Source organism: Panthera onca, chromosome B3 (assembly GCF_046562875.1).
Source record: "Panthera onca isolate mPanOnc1 chromosome B3, mPanOnc1 haplotype 2, whole genome shotgun sequence".
In the NCBI taxonomy this organism is placed as follows: Eukaryota; Metazoa; Chordata; class Mammalia; order Carnivora; family Felidae; genus Panthera; species Panthera onca.
In genome coordinates, this window is record NC_138344.1 from 108,931,069 (window position 1) to 108,951,498 (window position 20,430).

A 20,430-nucleotide genomic window follows, 5' to 3' on the forward strand; every position below is an offset into this window, starting at 1 on the left:
ATCTCACGTGCATATTCATACTATGGGTTTCCATTTTGGAAATGGTAACCACTGCACAATGGCAACAAACAATATCAAGGCTGCAGATACCAAAGCAGCCACTCCTCAACCTGGCTGCATTCCCAAGCCCTTTTAAATAATTATACATGAACCCGAGTCATATAGAAAGAGAAAAGGCTGCAATTCATCTGTATAAACAAATCCTTAATATCAGCTTTTCTATTTTCCTTTTTTTCTTTCACTTAAAAGTACACTTAAAAGCTTCCAATATCAGTCACAATGGAGTAGCTGATATCAAACTAATCATCCCACCGAAAAAAATTAAAAAACCTGGACAAGATATTTTAAAGTAACTGCAGGGATTGAGGGGGAATAAGCACAGGCCATGTTTTGATGCATGTGGGAAAGAAGGTACAGGTAGTGAGCTTTATCGAATTCACCCAGCTCTTTTCCTGAGATTGCTTTTCAGTTTCCCATAAGCAGAGGATTAGACCCGTACAAGAAATATATGGGTCTTAATGGACTATGGAGAAAAGAGTTTGGAGTCTGGGCACTACAGGAGCTAAAACTTTAACATTAAAATCACAAAGAGAAGGGAGCCTTGAGGAAAGGAAGCCCGTGATCTGCATATAAATCCCCCTCAAGTGTGGATCAACACCTAAACTTCACATGCAAAGTGTGAACACAAAAGAAGTAATTCCTAATCAATTCAATAAGGCAAGAAAGCAATAAAGCTATACAGATTGTGTCTATTCTCAGACAATGTGACAGTCATTGTGGAAAATCCCACTGAATCTGCAAAAAAAAAAAAAAAAAAAAAAAGCCTAAAACTAATGAGTGAGTTTAGCAAGATCTTAAGATACAAGGTCCATATTCAAAAGTCAATTGTATTTGAACACACTCTTCACAATTAAAAATTGGAAATTGAATTTTTAATAATTTTTAAGTTTATCTTTATTTTGAGTGAGAGATAGAGAGCAAGCAGGGGAGGGGCAGAGAGAGGGAGAGAAAGAGAATCCCAGGCAGGCTCCACACTGTCAGCACAGAGCTGGAAATGGGGCTCCAACTCACAAACTGTGAGATCATGACCTGAGCAGAAATCAAGAGTCAGAGGCTTAACCAACTGAGCCACCCAGGCACCCCTGGAAATCGAACTAAAAACGGAACTATTTATAATAGGTACGACATTAACAAAATATGTGCACTGATCAAAGAAGTAAAAATTAAGTCAAAGACCTAAATAAATGTTAATTACACTTGAGTAAAATAATAATAATTTTAATTGAGGGAACCACACTGGAAGGCCATACTTTAAGTTTTTCCGCTAGGGGAGTGGAAGAGGATGCCCTTGAGCCATGAAGCCCAGAGACCTAACCTGGCCATATGCCTCCATAAGAACCTCCTATAAACATCACAAAAATATGTCTCATTAAAATATAAGTAACAGGGGCCCCTGTGTGGCTCCGTTAAATGGCCGACTCTTGATTTCGGCTCAGGTCATGATCTCTCAGTTGGTGAGTTTGAGCCCCACATCGGGCTCTGTGCTGGCTGGCATTACACAGCCTGTCTGGAACTCGTTCTCTCCCCCTCTCTCTGCCCCTCTCCTGCACTCTCTCTCTCAGTATAAATACATAAACTTAAAAAAAAATTGAAATCTGAGTAACAACAAAGTACTATGCTCTACATTCACACAAGGTCCTACGAGAAAAATTAAAAGATGAAAAAGAGTAAAATAGCTTTCTTAGAGACACTGTAAGACCCTGAAAACACCAGGAAAATACTGGCACAAAGCAGATGAAAAGTGCAATCTAACATTCCAACTGAGGGTTTTAAACTTCTATGCAGCAATTGAAACTCTAAAGGAGAAATACCAAAACTCAGAGAACAGATGGTGGCCGGACAAGAGGAAATGATAATAGATAACAGGAGGATGTGCAACAGGAACTGACAGCACACAGGAAAATAAAGAAAGAAAAGAAAAGACGAAGGCATTTAAAAATGAAGACTAAATTACAAGGAACGCAGGGAAGAACAGGCCCCATAAAGAGCACAGTAAGGATGCGGAGGATAGAAATAAGAGCATCAAATAAAATGCAAACTAGGAAGGAAAGGGCCACATTAAAAGTATATATTTAAAAAATAAATAAGACTTCAGGGAGTTTTGCTAAGTAAATTCTTCTTCATAGATACTTTTACAAATATTCAATATTGATACTTCACAACTGAACACTTTCACAGCCACAGAAGGTATCTCTTTGGTTTTGATTGTCACTGGGAAAGATTGAGGGAATTTTTAAAACCTTAACATAGACCTTTCTAGACTAACAGAATCACCAGCTCTAGTTTTATAAATCTCTTTTCTTCGTATGTCAACAGTTAAAATTTGTGGAACAAAAGCATTTTCCTAAAAACACAGATTTCCTAAAAATCAGTGACTACTCATGGGGAAAAAGTTCCTACTTTCCAATAACCTAACATGAGATAGTTGATTGATAGATTGGTGGATGATGATGATAGATAGATGATGATGATAGAGAGATAGATAGAGAGATAGATAGAGATGATAGATAGACAGAGATGACTGATAGATAATAGATTCCCACACACACACCTTGATCAAACTTCTTCCTCTACTTAATACCCCCTCTCCACTTCCATCAACATCTGTCGTGGCTCCCTCCATTATTTCTAGTACCCATCCACTTTTCAACCTGGAATCTTCTAGCTTCTACCCCTATCATTCTTCTAAAATTGCTTCTACCGGGGTCATTCATGACCCTCTATTACTAAAGCCTGTGAAGACTGGTAACTTCTTCAGTAGAACATTCTGCTGCCCTTGACATTGTCCACTGGTCCTTGTCTGTGAAACTTTTCCCTTGAGTTGCAGGGCACCACTCTCTCTGAGTCTTCCCTTTCTCTCTGCTGATGATTTCCAAATGTACATCTACTGCCCTCTCATGTCTGACTTCCAGTCAATTCCATTATTTTCACTTTTTATTGAATGGCAGAGGAGTGTGGCGGTTAAGCGTATGGACTTGAGCCAGAATGCCTGGGCTGTGTGGTCTTGGGGAAGTCACCTAACGTCTCTCTTTGCTACAGTTTTAGCTATAATATTGGGGGTCGGGGAGAAATCATAATGTCTACTTCATAGGATTATTGTTCAGATTATATGTAAAGCTTGTTTTTTATATGTGATATATGTAAAGTTTTTAGAATAGTACCTGAAATATAATAAACACAATGTGTTTGCTATTCTTATTTTATTATTAGGCATCATTTTCTAGAATTTCCTATAAGCATTTCAAGCTTGTTTCTTAAATCTGTTCCTGAGATATTCATTTCTCTCCATCTCTAGTGCCAACATCCTATCTGATTTCAACTATCTGGATGATTAGTCCATACTTAGCACTGTAACTTTATTTCTGGTCATTTCTCCCCTACCTTTCCACCCCATTCTTTCAGTCTACAACAGAAACTAAAATCCATTTTTTACTCCTTGACCATATCATGTTTTCTCCTACTTCAGAGCTCTTGTGGCCTACTCTTCCTAGAACACTGTCCCTCTTTCATCCCTTTCTACCTAGAACATCCAAAACCTATTGCTATATAGGACCAGCATATATGGTTGCATGGGTTGTGCACTGAAAAACTCCAGGGAAATCCACTCACATCTGAATCGATGTGACCAGCATCCCCTGGAGTAGTGTAGTATTTACACAGCCACCTATGGTGGCCCTGACCTGCCAATCTTATCCAGATAATTCTTGCTCTTTAAGTATCTGCTTAAAGGTGACTTCCTTCAGGAAGCTCTTCTGTACTTCCTCATTTGGTCAAAATCAGTGCCCATCTTTGGTTCTCCTTTGGTACCCCATGCTGTTGATCACAGCCCTTTTCACAAAATATTGCAACCATTTGTATTCTTATATTAGCTCTCACTAAACTGTTAGTGGTTCAACATATCCAAACCAAAGTCACTTACGTCTCCTCACCCCAATCCTCTCATCCAGTCTTTCACTTTCTATTACCCCAAACTTCCCTTCTATATTCTCTTCTATATTCTCTATTTAGATGGAACCATCCATTCACCCAATCCTTCCACCTACTCTCTGACAATATTCCCATTTTCCAATAAGAATTAATTAGTACCCATAGTACTTTTATACAGATTTCCATGATGGCACCTATCACACTGAGTTACATCGTAATTATCGCTTCATGTGCTAATCTTTCCATAGATCATGAACTTAATAAAGGTATAGGATAACCTCCCATCACCAAAACCTGACATAGTGCTTGCATCTGTTCTGTATTAATATTTCTGAATATGCAAAAAATAAATAAAATGAGTTTATGTAAACTACAAATCCAAATAAGCCATTTTATTAGGACCCTGTTAAATTCAATCGTATGTCTTGGGAACTTGATTTTTTTTCTTTTTAATATATTTTTTTCATTTAAAATATTGGTTTTCATTCAGAAAAATACTGAAATGGCATTTTTCTATAATCAAATGAGCATATTTTCCTCATGTAAGTAAAAATAATTTCAGTATGCACTCACATATGTCACTACTTGCAAAATCTATTTCGGTGCTGACAATTTAACTGGCATAAAAGAAATATGGGCAATTATGGTGATAAAAGGATGTTGCTTCAAAGAACACTGTAAATAGTAAAACCATCCAAAAATAAAATCAAAATTCCAAAATCTGTTATTTTAAGTAAATTCTCATCACTTTTTTTTTTATTTGAGGGAAAGAGAGAGAGCAGGCATGCATGAGTGGGGGTGGGGGGAGCAGAGAGAGAGAGAGAGAGAGAGAATCCTAAGCAGGCTCCAGTCTCAGCTCAGAGCTCGATCCCACAATCCTGGGACCTTGACCTGAGCTGAATTCAAGAGTCTGACGCTTAACCAACTGAGCCACCCAAGTGCCCCATCGTTTTTCTGATACCAAAATATTCTTATTGCTCATGGATGTAAAATCATAAATATTTCCTTTTAATAATGAAGCTACTCCTCCTTTCCCCCCCCCCCAAAAAAGAAGTAACCATTGTGTTTGGGTGTGGATTCTGACACTTACTGATTTGTGGATCTTGGACAAGTCAACTAATCTCACATTTTCCTTATGTGTAAACAAAAGAAGAAGTAATAATATCTCACAAAATTAAGTTAAATCAATATTAAATGTGAGTTGGTGTCCAAAAGTGATTTCTAAACTGTCAGCCCCTAGGTCACCATTATTACTACTGGTAATATGACTCCTACCAGCAAAATTGCTTTTTAAGGAATGGCTCAGTCCCAGTATGAATTTGCTTCTCACATCCCTGTGTCTCTTTATTATTAGAACCAACACTGGAAGATAAATGTTTCATGACAGCATTATCTTGAAAGTAACAAAGAAAATCTAGCATGTATAAACAAAGCATACATGCACATTAGTATTTGAGCATATATTGTATTTGCATTGGATTTTAATGATTTTTTAAAAACAAAGCCAAAGAAAACCAATGCTCAAAGTTTCACCTCTAGCCACCAAATAGTATAGAATAAGGGGCAGCAAACTTTTTCTGTAAAATACCAGATAGTAAATATTTTAGGCTTTGAGAGACATATAGTCTTTGTCACAACTGTTCAACGCAGATGTTGTGCAAAAGCAGCTATAAACAATATGCAAATGAATGAGTATGGCTGTTTTCTGATAAAATTTTATACACACTAAATCTTAAATTTCATATAACTTTTATGTTATGGAGTATTTTTTTCCCTTTACTTTTTAAAAAAAAATATTTAATAATGTGGGTGCCTAGGTGGCTCAGTCAGTTTAAGCGTTCAACTCTTGGTTTCAGCTCAGGTCATGATCTCATGGCTTCGTGGGTTCGAGCCCCACGTCAGGCTCTGTGCTGGCAGCATGAAGCCTGCTTGGGATTCTCTCTCTCTCTCCCTCTCTCTCTGTCCCTCCCCCACTTGTACTGTCTCTTTTCTCTCAAAATAAATAAACTTAAAAAAAAATCTAATAATGTAAAAACTCTTAGTTCACAGACACCAAAAACAGGTGGCAGGCTGGATTTGGCCAGTGTGCCCATCCCTGGTATAAAAGATAACATTCCGTGTCGGACATTTTTCTGGTAAAAGAGCAATGCAAGTTAATTCCTTTTGGTGTTGTGATTTAGCCGAGTCTTGTAGTTTTATAAATTAGAATACTTTTGAGTTTATATTATATGTAAAATTCTCGATTGCTCCTGGGAACACTGAGGAAATTTGGAGGTAGCTATTCCAAGGGAAGTCATTACATTGATCTAAGGTCCACAGTACTTGTGCATATTCTGTATACCATACCATCTGCCTATAGGTGACATGTCATGTAACCTGGAAAGACATGCATTTTTTAAATGTGCAACTACAAAATCCTTGCATCCTGGACTTATATTCTATTGCCCAGGCAAGGTAATAAGAGTGTGGTTTGGAGAGCTACTCAGACCGGGTGTAAATCCCAGCTTTCCCACTTCATAACTGTGTGACTTGAAGGGAGTTTGTCAGATCCTTTGAACTTAATCCCTCATCTGTAAAACAAGAAAAATGACAAGAATATTGGCAGGGTTCATGGCAAGTGAAAGGAGATCACGTATCTAAGGCATGTAGGGAAACACACGGTTCCTTTCCCTTGTCCTATTCGCAATTTCAAAAAATGTTTCAAAATCCATCTGCTACTCTAAATTAAAGCGAATTCTCACATTTTATTTCTCCTTTTGTCTGAGTCAGTAAGATTATTTGAGAAGCCACTAATGTTTCCAAAATTCTTACCATGTATTAGTATAAATTATCACATTTTTATCTACATTTAAAAATGCCTTTTATCAGTGAAGCTGCATACTCATTTTATGGAAACAAAAAGCAAAGAGATTCAAAAGAACATCCAAGCATTAACCTCCAGTGAACAAAGTGTCAAAAGTTTCAGAAATCACACATAGTTCCCTTGTAAAACATTAATGTCCTTCAGAGTTATCCAAAAATACAAGTCTACTTTGTTTTCTTTTTAGATGTACAGGTCTTTAACTGCAAATCTTTCCATTCTACTCAACATCAAACCAAAAATCTCCTGAGAATTCTCATCACGAAACTGGAAAAGGCTGAGGAAAAAAAAAAAAATCTCTTGACATTGAAGGGACAATGACATATGGATATCAGAGCCAATCAAGTATAATTGCTCAGGTATTCTCCCACTTGCCCATCAGATCGTTGTTTTGGCAGACAGAAGGTTTGGGAGTCAGAGCGCCTATGTTCAAATCCCAGCTGTTCGACTAACAGGCTGACTAACCCCGGGTAAATTGACTAACCTCTATGTGTCAGTTTCCTCATCTATACAATGGGGCTAAGGATAGCATTATCTCACAGGAAGACCTATTGTGAGGATTAAATGTGTGTGTTTCAATTTGAGTTCTCCCAAAAGTGGAGCCTAAGACAAGACCTAGGTTCAGAGAGCTTGTTTAAGAGGTGCTCCCCAGGGAGCAGGGAGAGTGGGGCAAGAAAAGGAGGAATGTCAAGCCAACTAAGAATATATTGTTGGACTGGTTCCCATTCTGGGCAACCTGGGCTTAATCCTACAAGGGGTCTTTGGAGGAATCCTGCAAGATTCCTTTGGAGGAATCTTACAGAATGGCCCTCAAAATTGTGCTTCTGAAGGATAGGAAGCTGAGAAATTTCTCCACTAACTCCCACTCCTCACTTGCTAAGGAGCTTTATCTTCCCCTCACATCCTGGCTGTCTTATTCACTGGCTTAACAGTCTTCCCCAGTCTCAGAGGAAGCCCTGAGGCAGGAAAGTTAGAGCAAGTCCTTAAGGTGGGGTGATGGCAACCAGCACAGAACTTTTCACCATAGCCACGCTAACATCAAGGTAATATAGGGGTGCCTGGGTGGCTCAGTCGATTAAGCGTCTGATTTCAGCTCAGGTTATGATCTCACCGTTCTGTGAGTTTGAGCCCTGTGTCGGGCTCTGTGCTGACAGCTCAGAGCCTGGAGTCTGCTTCAGATTCTGTGTCTCCCTCTCTCTCTGCCCCTCCCCACTCATGCTCTGTCTCTCTCTCTGTGTGTCTCAAAAATAAATAAACATTTAAAAAATTAAAATATATATATATATAAATAAAATAAAGCTGATATAGGCAATATGTCGTGGGTTCAGAATTTATCTGGTACAATATATGAAACACTAAACAGGGTATAGAAATTCTTAACTGCTTAATAAATTATAGTTCTTTTTATTAACATTAATTTTCTTAATCAGAATCAAGTCAGTGCTTGATGTCAGGAAGACAACACCATTCACCCTCTGGATCCTGACTACTGAAATAGCAATGTTATATATCCAGATGGAAAATGTAGGCAAGAGTGCAAATAGCAGAAGGGCACAAAATAATGAGGTCAGTTAGGACTTCCCAGGGTTTCCAGGTGCCTGCAGGACTTGGTGATGGAAATATCTAACAGATAGACAGGAACTTTGGTCCGGAGCTCAGGAGAGAAGGGGGGGAGCTGAAGATGGAGACTGGAGACCACCAGCATCTGCATCAGAGTTCACACAGTGGTGAGTGACCACAGAGGCAGACAAGTGGGATGGAGAAAAGAGAGCTAAAAATAGAACCTCGGCCACAGTAGTATTTAAGAGACCACAAAAGGAGGGTAATGCTGGAGAGCAAACAAAAAAAAAATAATCCTGCCAGGGAAGTAGGAGGCAAGCAGGAGAGGATGCTGTCATGGAAACCAGAGCAGAGAGGAAGACCAAAGTTTCCAGGAGGGAGCACTCAACAGTGTCAAATTCTGCAGAGACCAACATGAAAACGACTGAAACACGCTCCTTAGTTGCATATTTTAAAAGATGTATTTATTTTTAATGGAATATGATTTTAGGTGGGAGAAGTAGAGACAAGAACAATTTAAGAATTGAGGCACAGAGGGATCTATCAATTTCAATTAGATACAAAAGACTTTTACTGAGTACCTATCTACGCCCAGAGCATAACTGAGACAGAGTATCCAAAAGTCACATAACATTAACAATCAAAGAGTCTTTAAATCTCATCTTTTTCTATCCTTGGAAAGTGGGCTTTATAATGTGAACATTGCATATTATAAAATTGGCCTCAAGCTTTAACTCCACTTGGGTGCATTATTTGATCAGCAACTTTTCCCAACTGCTCTTTCTCCATTGGAATGCAAAGCACGTCATCTGAACAATGGGAGCCAACCTGACGCAAGCCAACCTAATCATTAATACGCCCACTGGCTTTTCCAAACATATGCTTAAATATCTTCTTCGTTCTAGGATTTGATAGCCTTGTTTTCTTGCAAAACAAGAAACCTCACTTATTTCATTGCCACAATAACCAATTGTCTTTTAGTTTTGTGGTCCGGAGGCACTGGCCACTAGGTGGAGAAAGATACCCAGTGACCCCCCTAGACAAAGGCACCAACTGAGTTTTTAGTTCCTGAGATTCATTTAGTGACTTCTCGAGACAGTAGGTTGGATTCTGTTGTGAACAAAAGCAATCTCTATGAATGGTGATGCCAAGTATTCCACGCATTTAGAGGTCATTACTCTTTCCCCTGGAATCTATGCATTCACTTTCCAAGAATGAGTTCCCTGCCCTTCTGATCAAGATAATCCTCAGAATGTGAATTAACAAGTCATTGTTCTGATTCTCAGCCTTTAACTTTCCACACAGCTCTGGGTAACACAGCCTTGCTCTATCTGTGAAATAGAAGATATTAAGCCCCTCCGTCTCTTCCTCCAGTCTCAGATACTACTCTTGCTTTCAAAAACAACATAAAGGACAATAATCATACCCTCCAGAAATACTTGTATTTTTCCTCGGGGACTTGGAGGGACAGAAGATCTTCAGAGTCCAAAGGAATAACTCTTAAGAGTGAAATTTGAAAACCATGACTGGCACACCCAAAACCCACCCTAAGATCTGTCTTGATCTGGAATTATAGTAAATTTCCCATTGTCTTTGAATAACTTATGTGAATAGTACTTTATAAAGAAATCTGTTTCTCCAGTCAAAAGATATTTTTATTCGAGTAAGTAAATGAACTCTGTTAAATGCCTTTTGCTATATCTTTTATCTCTCAAACTTTTAAAATCACAGCAAAATTTTTGTTCTTTTTCTTTATGTTTTCTTCTGAGTACACATCTTTCCTATTTGTAAATGCTTTAATCACTTTCACAAAAGACCTGATAGAGATTTTTTAACTTTCTCTTCAAATAAAGTTACACATTTATTTTCTCATCCCTCATCTAAACAGTTAGGCATGTCCAAATATGTGAGTTATTTACTGGAAAATATTTTCCTACTTTCCAACTGATCACTGTTGGCAGAGAGAAAAAATAAGAAGTCGTAGTTGCTTCACAGATATGATTTTCTTTTTGCCCAAGAATATTTGAGCATCTGCTACTTTATTTTTTTTTTTTTTTTTTAATTTATTTTTGGGACAGAGAGAGACATAGCATGAACGGGGGAGGGGCAGAGAGAGAGGGAGACACAGAATCGGAAACAGGCTCCAGGCTCCGAGCCATCAGCCCAGAGCCTGACGCGGGGCTCGAACTCACGGAGCGCGAGATCGTGACCTGGCTGAAGTCGGACGCTTAACCGACTGCGCCACCCAGGCGCCCCGAGCATCTGCTACTTTAAACCTTACATTATAAAATTTTTTAATGTAAAGGAGTAGATCCTGGGAGTTCCAACCACAAGGAAAAAATGTTTTTTTCTCTGTATGAGGTGAGGTGATGGATATTAAGTAAACTTATTGTGGTATGTAAGTTTAGGTATACAGCATAATGCCTGGACTTATTTTAAAAAATTAAAAGATAAAAGTGGAATAGTGTAGACAGACAAGAGATACTTATAGAGGGAGATAATAAAGTAAAAGGAAATCCAATGAGAAAATGTATGAGGTAAGAACTGAATGAAAAAATATCTGATGGGGTCCTGGAGTTGTATCTGACGAACACGGTGTTGGGGTTTTGTTTTGTTTTGTTTTTTTTTATGTTTGTTTTTTGTTTTTCAAATTTTTATTTAAATTCTAGTTATCTAACATACAGTGTAATATTGTTTTCAGGAGTAGAATTTAATGATTCTTCGTTTACATACAACACCCAGTGCTCAACATGACAAGTGCCCTCCTTAATACCCATCACCCATTTAGCCCATCCCCCACCCACTTCCCTCCACCAATCCTCAGTTTGTTCTCTATAGTTAAGGGTCTCTTATGGTTTGTTTCCCCTCTCTTTTTCCCCCTTCCCACATGTTCATCTGTTTGGTTTCTTAATTCCACATATGAGTGAAATCATATGGTATTTGTCTTTCTCTGGTTGACTTATTTCACTTAGGATAATATACTCTAGCTCCATCCACAGCATTGCAAATGACAAGATTTCATTCTTTCTGATATTCTATTGTATATATACCACATCTTCTTTATCCATTCATCAGTTGATAGGCACTTGGATTCTTTCCATAGTTTGGCTATTGTTGATAGTGCTGCTATAAACATCGGGGTACAGGTACGCCTTCGAATCTGTATTTTTGTAAACTTTGGGTAAATTCCTAGTAGTGCAATTACTGTATTATAGGGTAGTTCTATTTTTAACTTTTTGAGGAACCTCCATACTGTTCTCCAGAGTGGCTGCTCCAGTTTGCATTCCCACCAACAGTACAAGAGGGTTCCCCTTTCTCCGCATCCTTGCCAACAGTTGTTGTCTCTTGAGTTGTTAATTTTAGACATTCTGACGTGTGTGAGGTGGTATCTCATTATGGTTTTGATTTGTATTTCCCTGATGATGAGTGATGTTGAGCATCTTTTCATGTGTCTGTTAGCCATCTGGTGGTTTTTACCCTAGAATTGTCCCTTTCGGTTGTGATGCCTTATTCCTCTCATCTTCAGATTCACTGTTTTTCCTGATGTTAAATCTTGTAAAGATACCAATAGGTCTAAAAATAACCATTAACTTTTATTATTTGAAGGAGAAATCAGTATAATTAACTTAGCAATTAACTACTAACATCGCCTTGTATAATTAACTTGGTCTGAAAATTACGAGGTCAAATCTTTTACTCTGATTCTTTCAGCCTTTAAGAAAGTGAGCCCCATGCACATGTGCAAACTCCATGCACACACAGTATCGCAGAAACTTAGAGCCTAGACCCTTGGAAGATGGAATCCCAGCCCTGTCATTTGAATGACAGGGCACCAGAGCCTGGAGAAGAGAAACACCTTCCTCCACGTCTCCTGATACTGGTAGATGGATTCAAACCTTAAGACGATTCTGCTCATCCCTGGTCCAGTGGTTGGCCCACATTATGATTTTCCTGAAATAAAGACAAGTTGAGCCTAAACCACGCATGTATTTGTTGAATTGATAGAGAACAGCAGACGCTCTGATTTCTACCAGCAGAAACAAACAGAACAGTGGTCTGTATAGCTCAGATTTCTCTTTCACTGGGGCTTATCACATAAGGGATTAGGAGGGCCATTAGCCTGAGCCCCAAATTTAGACTTTTCACCTTATCCTCCAGTAAGGTTAAACATTCAGGTATAGAAAGACCCAAACAAATGCAAATTGGTGCAGCCGCTCTGGAAAACAGTGTGGAGGTTCCTCAAAGAATTAAAAATAGAACTACCCTATGACCCAGCAATAGCACTACTAGGAATTTATCCAAAGGGTACAGGAGTGCTGATTCATAAGAGCACATGTACCCCAATGTTTATAGCAGTGCTTTCAACAATAGCCAAGTCATGGAAAGAGCTGAAATGTCCATCAACTGATGAATGGATAAAGAAGATGTGGTTTATATATACAATGGAATACTACTTGGCAATGAGAAAGAATGAAATCATGCCATTTGCAAAAATGTGGATGAAACTGGAGGGTATTATGCTAAGTGAAATAAGTCAGGCAGAGAAAGACAGATATCATATGTTTTTGCTCCTATGTGGAACTTGAGAAGCTTAACAGAAGTCCATGGGAAAAAAGAAGGGGAAAAAATAGTTTCAGAGAAGGAAGCAAACTTATAAAAGGCTCTTAAATACAGAGAACAAACTGACGGTTGATGAGTGGGTGATTGGGGAGAGGGAAAATGGGTGATGGGCATTGAGGAGGGCACTTGTTGGGATGAGCGCTGGGTGTTGTATGTAAGCGATGAATCATAGGAACCTACCCACAAAACCAAGAGCACACTGTATGTTAGCCAACTTGACAATAAATTATATATTAAAAAATAATAATAATAAAATAAAATAGTGAAAAAATAATAAATAAGAAGAAAGAAAGAAAAGAGAAGAGAAGAAAGAAGAAAAGAAAGAGAAGAAAGAGAAGAAAAGAAAGAAAAGAAAGAAAGATCCAAACAGAACTGAAAGACATTCCCCACATAACTTTAAACTTGGGTTACTTCTAGACCCACAAGGATCATATGAAAAAAACAATCATGTTGCATAATGCGGGGTGTGTGTGTGTGTGCGTGTGCGTGTGTGTGTGTGTGTGTAACAGCATTGATTTGTTAAATGCAGTTATGTAAACTATAAACCTACTGTTATATTTCACCTCTTCATATACCAGAAGATTCAAAAATAAAAGTGCTCTGACATCTTTAGACATCTGAGAACTCTGCTGACAGGAATAGCAGATTGTTTTATGGAGAAATAGGGAGTTCCTATTCCTCCAAAACGAAGGTACTATTCATAAACACTCCCTGATGGACATTCTAGATGGAGCTATCATGCTTTTTAATAACATATGATCCCATGCAATCTTCACAGTACCTTCTAACACAGGTACTATTATTGTACCCACTTCACAGATGAGGAAAGTGAGGCTTAGGTTAAGTGCTCAAGCATAGACAACTAGCAAATGATTGAACTAGGACTAGAGAAAGCCTCGTTCTGGCTGACACCAAAGCTACGTTCCAGCCATCTGGATCACCACCTCCCAGGAGTGGTTAATTTCGATGAAGCAACCATATGCTTTAAGAAAGTCACAAGAAGTTCAATTCCCACTTAGTGACCTATCAATTATATATTAGGCTCTTTCCATCAGCCTGTACTGCCCTTATTCACATGGAGGAAGTAAGGTACTCCAGCATGTCTCAGAGAGGTGAGTGTTCACGTGAGCATCTGTGTGCATTACATTCAAAGTTTAATGTTAGCAATGAGAGGTCTAACTGCTCTTTGTCTTACCTGTGATCCTGCACCCTTTCCCTGACCTTTATTCCTAACTCATTTCTGACACTAATCACTTCTGGTCCTTATTTTACATTAGAATCTATTGCCGCGTGGTGCAGTTATGGCTCATTCCTTAGCTTTTCCTCCCACTTCCAAATAATAGCCAAATCCTGTTTCTGTTTCTTTCTCCTACTGACGCTAAAGGACAGTATTTTTGCCCAATATTCTCTCAGCATCCAAACTATATCAAAGTCTAAAGTGATGTAATCTGCTAGCCCAGGACTGGAACCGGGTAAGGGCAGAAAAACGGGAAGAATTATCCTCAGTGCCTCCCTGACTTGTTATCTGTGTCACTATATCCTGTTCTGCTCTCCTTGGACCTCCAGTGCCTGCCTGCTACCCTGGATTCCTATAGTTAAGAAAGATAGTGATATTACTAACTAATGGCCATAAGTATTTGTGACTGACTGGTCACCGTCCCTCACCCTGTCCCTCCTGGAGAGGAAAATGCTTTCAGTAGAACTTTAGACAGGCACACCTGGTAGGAAGTTGTATTCATTTTAACATTTAAGTGATTATTTGCTCATACATTGTTGGCCCTGCATGGGAGCTAAGTACCACATCTCAGAGTGGCTAAGTATCCTGAAACAGGATGAGGTAGCTTAGGAAAGAATAGACATTCGACCAGACCCACCCAATAGAGAGAGCCAGGCCTCAAGGACAAGTTCAGCCCAAGAAACAGAATACGATATCCAGAAGATTGAGGGCAAAAGAGGAATGAAATGGTCCAGGCAAGCTGTCAACTATAGGAACATAACACAATGTGGCAGAAGCATCCATACAGGCAAGTGGAACAATAAAGAGATTCACTCTGGAACAGGTCATATTCTAAGATCTAAGGAGAAAGGACCCCTGGGGAAACTGGGAGCAGCAAGCAGGCTGGGGAGCAGAGCTCTGCTCAAATCCCTGGCCTATGAATGGCCAGACCAAAACAGCTCCTTAACTCCAAAGGAACCAAGACACCAGGCATGTCTCTGAGATATCAACTTGGCTCAGAAAATAAGACAAGAATCTTTCTCTTAAGTGGAGAGCCTTGATCTCAGCACAAAATCTCCCTGACCAGAATGGAGAAACAAATTCAGATTCCTGGGCAGAGTCCTATAAGCTCTCTGGTTTGCAGTCAGGATAGAGATGTGGATGTTGCTGGCTCAGCAACTGAGAGGGTGGTGGTCTCAGTTTGAAGGTCTGAGGTGGCGTCAGGTTGGGCTCTATGCCCATGTAACGCTTTATGCTAACTAGGAAACAGTATCCTGTCCGCGCAGAGGTAAATATGCGGATACAGTGCTTGGGAAGTGCACAGCATCTTTGTGTTATCTATAAAAATATACCCCTCCCAGTTGGACACAGATCTGTGCAGGGCACAGCCTAGTGTGTGGAGCACAGGCTACATTCTAGCCTCTGCTTGTTCCTCAATCAGGCATCCTTGGGCAGTAAACAACCCATCCAACCAGACCCAGCAGTTCTGGAAAGCACAGTGGCTTAATATAGAAGGTTTCTTCCAGAAAGTCTAGAATCAAGGGCAATGCAAGTGGTTTCCTTCTCTCCTCTAAGGTATAACCAAGCCTCCTCCTCATACCCCTTGGGACATAAAAGGTAGAATCAAGCAGAATGTGTATCAGCGACTGATTGACAGACTTTTTTTCTGCCAGAGAGGACATTTCAATATGAATTCAAGCTAAGAAATAGGAGAAACTCCAAAATAAGTGTTTTGGCAAAAACATATTTCATGACTTTCTTTTCATAGTCAAGTTATGCTTCTTCCTTGTTTTTTTCCAGGCTCCCTAGCAGAGTTTTCATCATCTATGACCAATGGAGATAAGTTGGACAGATGCACCATTCAGGGGCCAAGTTCCATAGCAATTTTTTTTTCTAGAAATAACATCTGGCTCTATGGCTCTTTTCCCCTTGGAGACTCAGTGACTGTGGACGTGGCTGGCTGCTTGACTTGCTTCACAGCTGTGGCACTGCATCCCAAGTCACTTCTGACATCGGCTACAGATGGGCAACACGTGGCTTTGTCCTTCCACGTCCTCCCCTGTCCTTTTACGTGGAGCAGAGGCCAAAGGAGTCAGGGCAAGAGATTCTGGATGGTGTCTGCACTCTGGCCCTGGGCCCTGGTAGCCATTGGAAGTGAGACCTGGCTCACGCCCCAGTGTGGGGACTGGTGCTCTGTACCATGTTATGGTTTAGGAAAGAGGCTAATCTCTTCCTTCCGGCAGAACCTGGGGTGGAGGGTAGGGGTAGTAGGAGGGATGGATTTCCACTCACAGAGGAGCTGAAATGAAGAGTGGGGAGGGTGCGGCCTTTTCTGTCAGTGAAGCCCAAAGATAAAGAATGAGGAGAAAGAAAAGCTATAAAGGGATTGTTGTAGTCCCTAAAGGTTCCAGAAATACCTTTGAATTGGAAGGGCTCTGGTCCAGCAATTCTTTGAAAATAATGTTTTCATTTTCCAAATACTACATGTTCATTAAAGGAACTATAGAAAAAAAATAATGCATACCTAGAGAGAACCATATTTCTACCATCCAAACTCAGCCCATTTGGGTTATTTCCTTCGTGCCCTTTTTCCTCTGTATGTAGAATGCTGGGGGCACGGTGGGGGGGGGGGGATAGATTTAATCATGCATGATGTATGTTTTTATATTCATAATATTAAATTATATAAATTTTGCCATGTTAATATTCTTAACAATTTTAGTGGCTACATTAATCACATAGTTACATCAATTTTCTAAATCATTCTATCCTAATTTAGGCTCAGTGAACACAGAAGAGACATTTTAAAAGATGAACAGAATCAGTAAAAAAAAAGATTGGACTAGGCAATGAGAAGGAAGAAAAAGTTAAAGGGAACTGCAAGATATATAGAGAGCCTGGGAAACTAGAAGGTTGGTAATAGAAACAGCAGAGATACTGAAACTAGAAGGAGGCTTACAGGTTGTGTGGTTCCTTCCTACTGGAAGTGTGGTCCGTGAACCACCTGAGTCAGCATTTCCTGAGAGCCTGTTGGAATGCAGAATCTCATCCTCCACTCCAGACCTAAGAAATCAGTCAGCATTTTCAAAGGATTTACAAGAAGTTCATATGCACATTAAAGACGGAGAATCACTGGTTTAGGACAATTCTTTTTCCTGACCAGAGATGCAAAGTTTGTCCACAGTCACACAGCTAAATAGTGGCAGACCTGGTCTCTGCTTCTTTCCATTAAAGCAAAATTTATCTTATTCAACAAATAATAATAGATAATATTATCAGTGACCATGTACCAGCAATTACTCTAATCGATTTACATCTCATCCTCACAATAACCCTATTAGGGACCCTACTTTACAGATCAAAAAACTGAGTTTTAAGTAACTTGCTCAAGGTCATATAGTAACTGGCAGAGCTGAGACTGAACCCTGGTTCCACCACTTGTGTTTCTAACCACTGACCTGGACCAGGTGGATGGATGGATGGTTAGATGGATCATGGATAAATACATGCATAGATGGAGTCTTTTGCTGTATTTAGCCCAGCTTATCTAACAAGTATCACATTTAAATACCCTAGGGACATACTTAAATATGCTAGGGACAGTATGCATAGCTACATGGATTTGAATCAAAGAAATCTAGTTTCCCACCTGCTCTTTTTAATTTCTTTTAATGTTTATTTTTGAAAGAGACAGAGTGTGAGTGGGGGAGGGGCAGAGAGAGCAGGAGACAGAATCCACAGCAGGTTCCAGGCTCCAAGCTGTCAGCACAGAGCCTGATGGGGGGGAGGGGGTGGGCTCAAATTCACAAACCGTGAGATCATGACCTAAGCCAAAGTCAGACATTTAACCAACTAAGCCACCCAGGGGCCCCTTCCCACCTGCTCTTAATCAATCAGTATGCCTGGAGATCTGCATCAGTCAGTATGCCGTTTACATCTACAAGAAGTTGACTATCGGTTAGGCCTCCCTCCTTATCGGATTTTCTATTTTCTATTTGCCCAGCGGCTCTTTCTCCCAATCCACTCGTGGAGGTTAATCTTTATGATGTTCATTTGTTCCTTATTAGTTATTGCAGCCCTGCTCAGGAGATTATGATGGTCAAAACAGGCAGTTTTTGCCCTCATACAGTCTGCGTTCTAGAGGGAAAGATCAGGATCAAATGAATAATTGCACATATATATGAATCCGTGCTAGGACGGAAAATTACAAAGTGCTGAGAAAACCTAGTATGGGGCCATGACCTCATCTTGGAGTCACTCTCTTTCTGCTCTGCCCCTCCCTGCAGTTCTCACATATCATACCTTTCTCCATCAGCATCTCTCCACCCAAACATCAAACTCATTTTTCTAACTCCACCCTTACATTCAGCACCTGCCTAACTTTCCTAGTGCTGCTGTAACTAATTACCACAATCTTAAAATTGTGACTTAAAATAATTTATTACCTTAAAGTTCTGGAGGTAAGAAATTCAAAATGGATCCCCCCCTGGCTAAAACCAGAGAGTTGGAGGTGCTGCATTCTGTTTGGAGGCCCCAAGGGAGACTCGGTTTCCTTGCCTCTTCCAGTTTCTAGGGGCTACCCCCCTTCTGGTCTGCAACTACACCAATCTGACTTCTAATTCTGTTGTCACTTCTTCTCTGACTCTGATTCTCCTGCCTTCTTCTTTCATATAAAGGTCCCTATGATTATTTTAAACCCACTGGATAATCCAGGATAATCTCTACCTCAAGTCCCATAACTTAATCACATCTGCAAAGTCCCCTTTGCCACACCTATTAGGGAATTAGGATGTGGATGTCTTTTGGGAGCTATTCTGCCTCCTATATCAGGCTCATTCTATCTCCCCTGCCCTGTTCCTAGATTCTGTCTTTATCTATTCCCTTCATCTTATTACCCATCACCTCACTCTCATTCTTTCCCCTCATAATACAACCGCGTAATGATTCCAGTAACACATAGGCCAAACAGGAAGAAGGAAGCATAATGGGTCAACCTGTGAGCCACGATTTTTCCACTGGACCATAACCTTTCTTCTTTTTTTTCAAAAAAAAAACTTTTGTCTTGGATTTGATTTTCTAAAAACGAAAACAGCACATTTCCTGGTTCAGAATGTGCCTACAAAACAATAGAAAGACTATCATTTTTTCCAGGTAGATTTTGTAAAGGAAAAAGTTACACTGAGGTAGTTTATTGTATTGTTACTGACACTGGGAATGCCAATTAGTGTATATCAGAAGGAACAATTCCAAAAATCTATCCTAAAAATAATTAGGGATAAGTACAAAGATGCACAATTGTTTATCACGATGAATAGAAAACAACCTAAATATTCAAGATTACACGATTATAATATTGCAACAGTTTACTATGTAACCTTCCAGATAATACTATAACACGTATTAAGTGACATGGAAATAGTGATTTCAATTTTCAGCTCAAATATCACCTACTTGGAGGGCATCCTTCACCCCCTGATCTGATCTATTTCTCCTCTTATCCCTTCTCCCAGCCAGTTTTCCTTGTGGCATATATCTGAAATAATTGTATCCGTTAAATCATTTATTTATAGTTTTCTTCTCCCTCCTGCACACAAACACATCCTTTTACCCTGCATAAAATGTAAAGCATATGCAAGCCAGGCTCATCTTTGCCCTGTTCACCAATTCCCAGGACATGCCTCATACACAGCAGGTACTCGATACAGTTTCATTGAATGAAATAATTACCAGCCCAGGTTAATTTTGAAGAAATTTTATCCATGGCATTATAGAACATGGGCTACAATGCCGTTTCCTTTTTCTCTGGAACATTCAATTCCTTATCATGATTCTGGGTTCTTCAACTGAATTATCATTTACATACAGTGAAATGCACAGATCTCGTATTTAACTCTCGTAGAACCATGGAACCCACTCCTATAAGAATACGTGAAACAATATGATTTCTCTATGCTTTTTAGCTCCTTGCACAATGTAGTTTTCTCAACAATCTTCAAGGAGAGTGGGAAAGGGAGGATTTTTGGATCATGCAATTTGCTTTTGTCTCTAGAGCTTTTCCAGATTTCAGTCCATCCCACCAGCCCACACAGTCGTCCAAAGCTTGGCCAATTTCTCCTCATCCTACAAGATTTCTACATCTACGCCAGGTCTGCAACTCCATCTGCCCAAACCTGGCGTGGGGACCTGC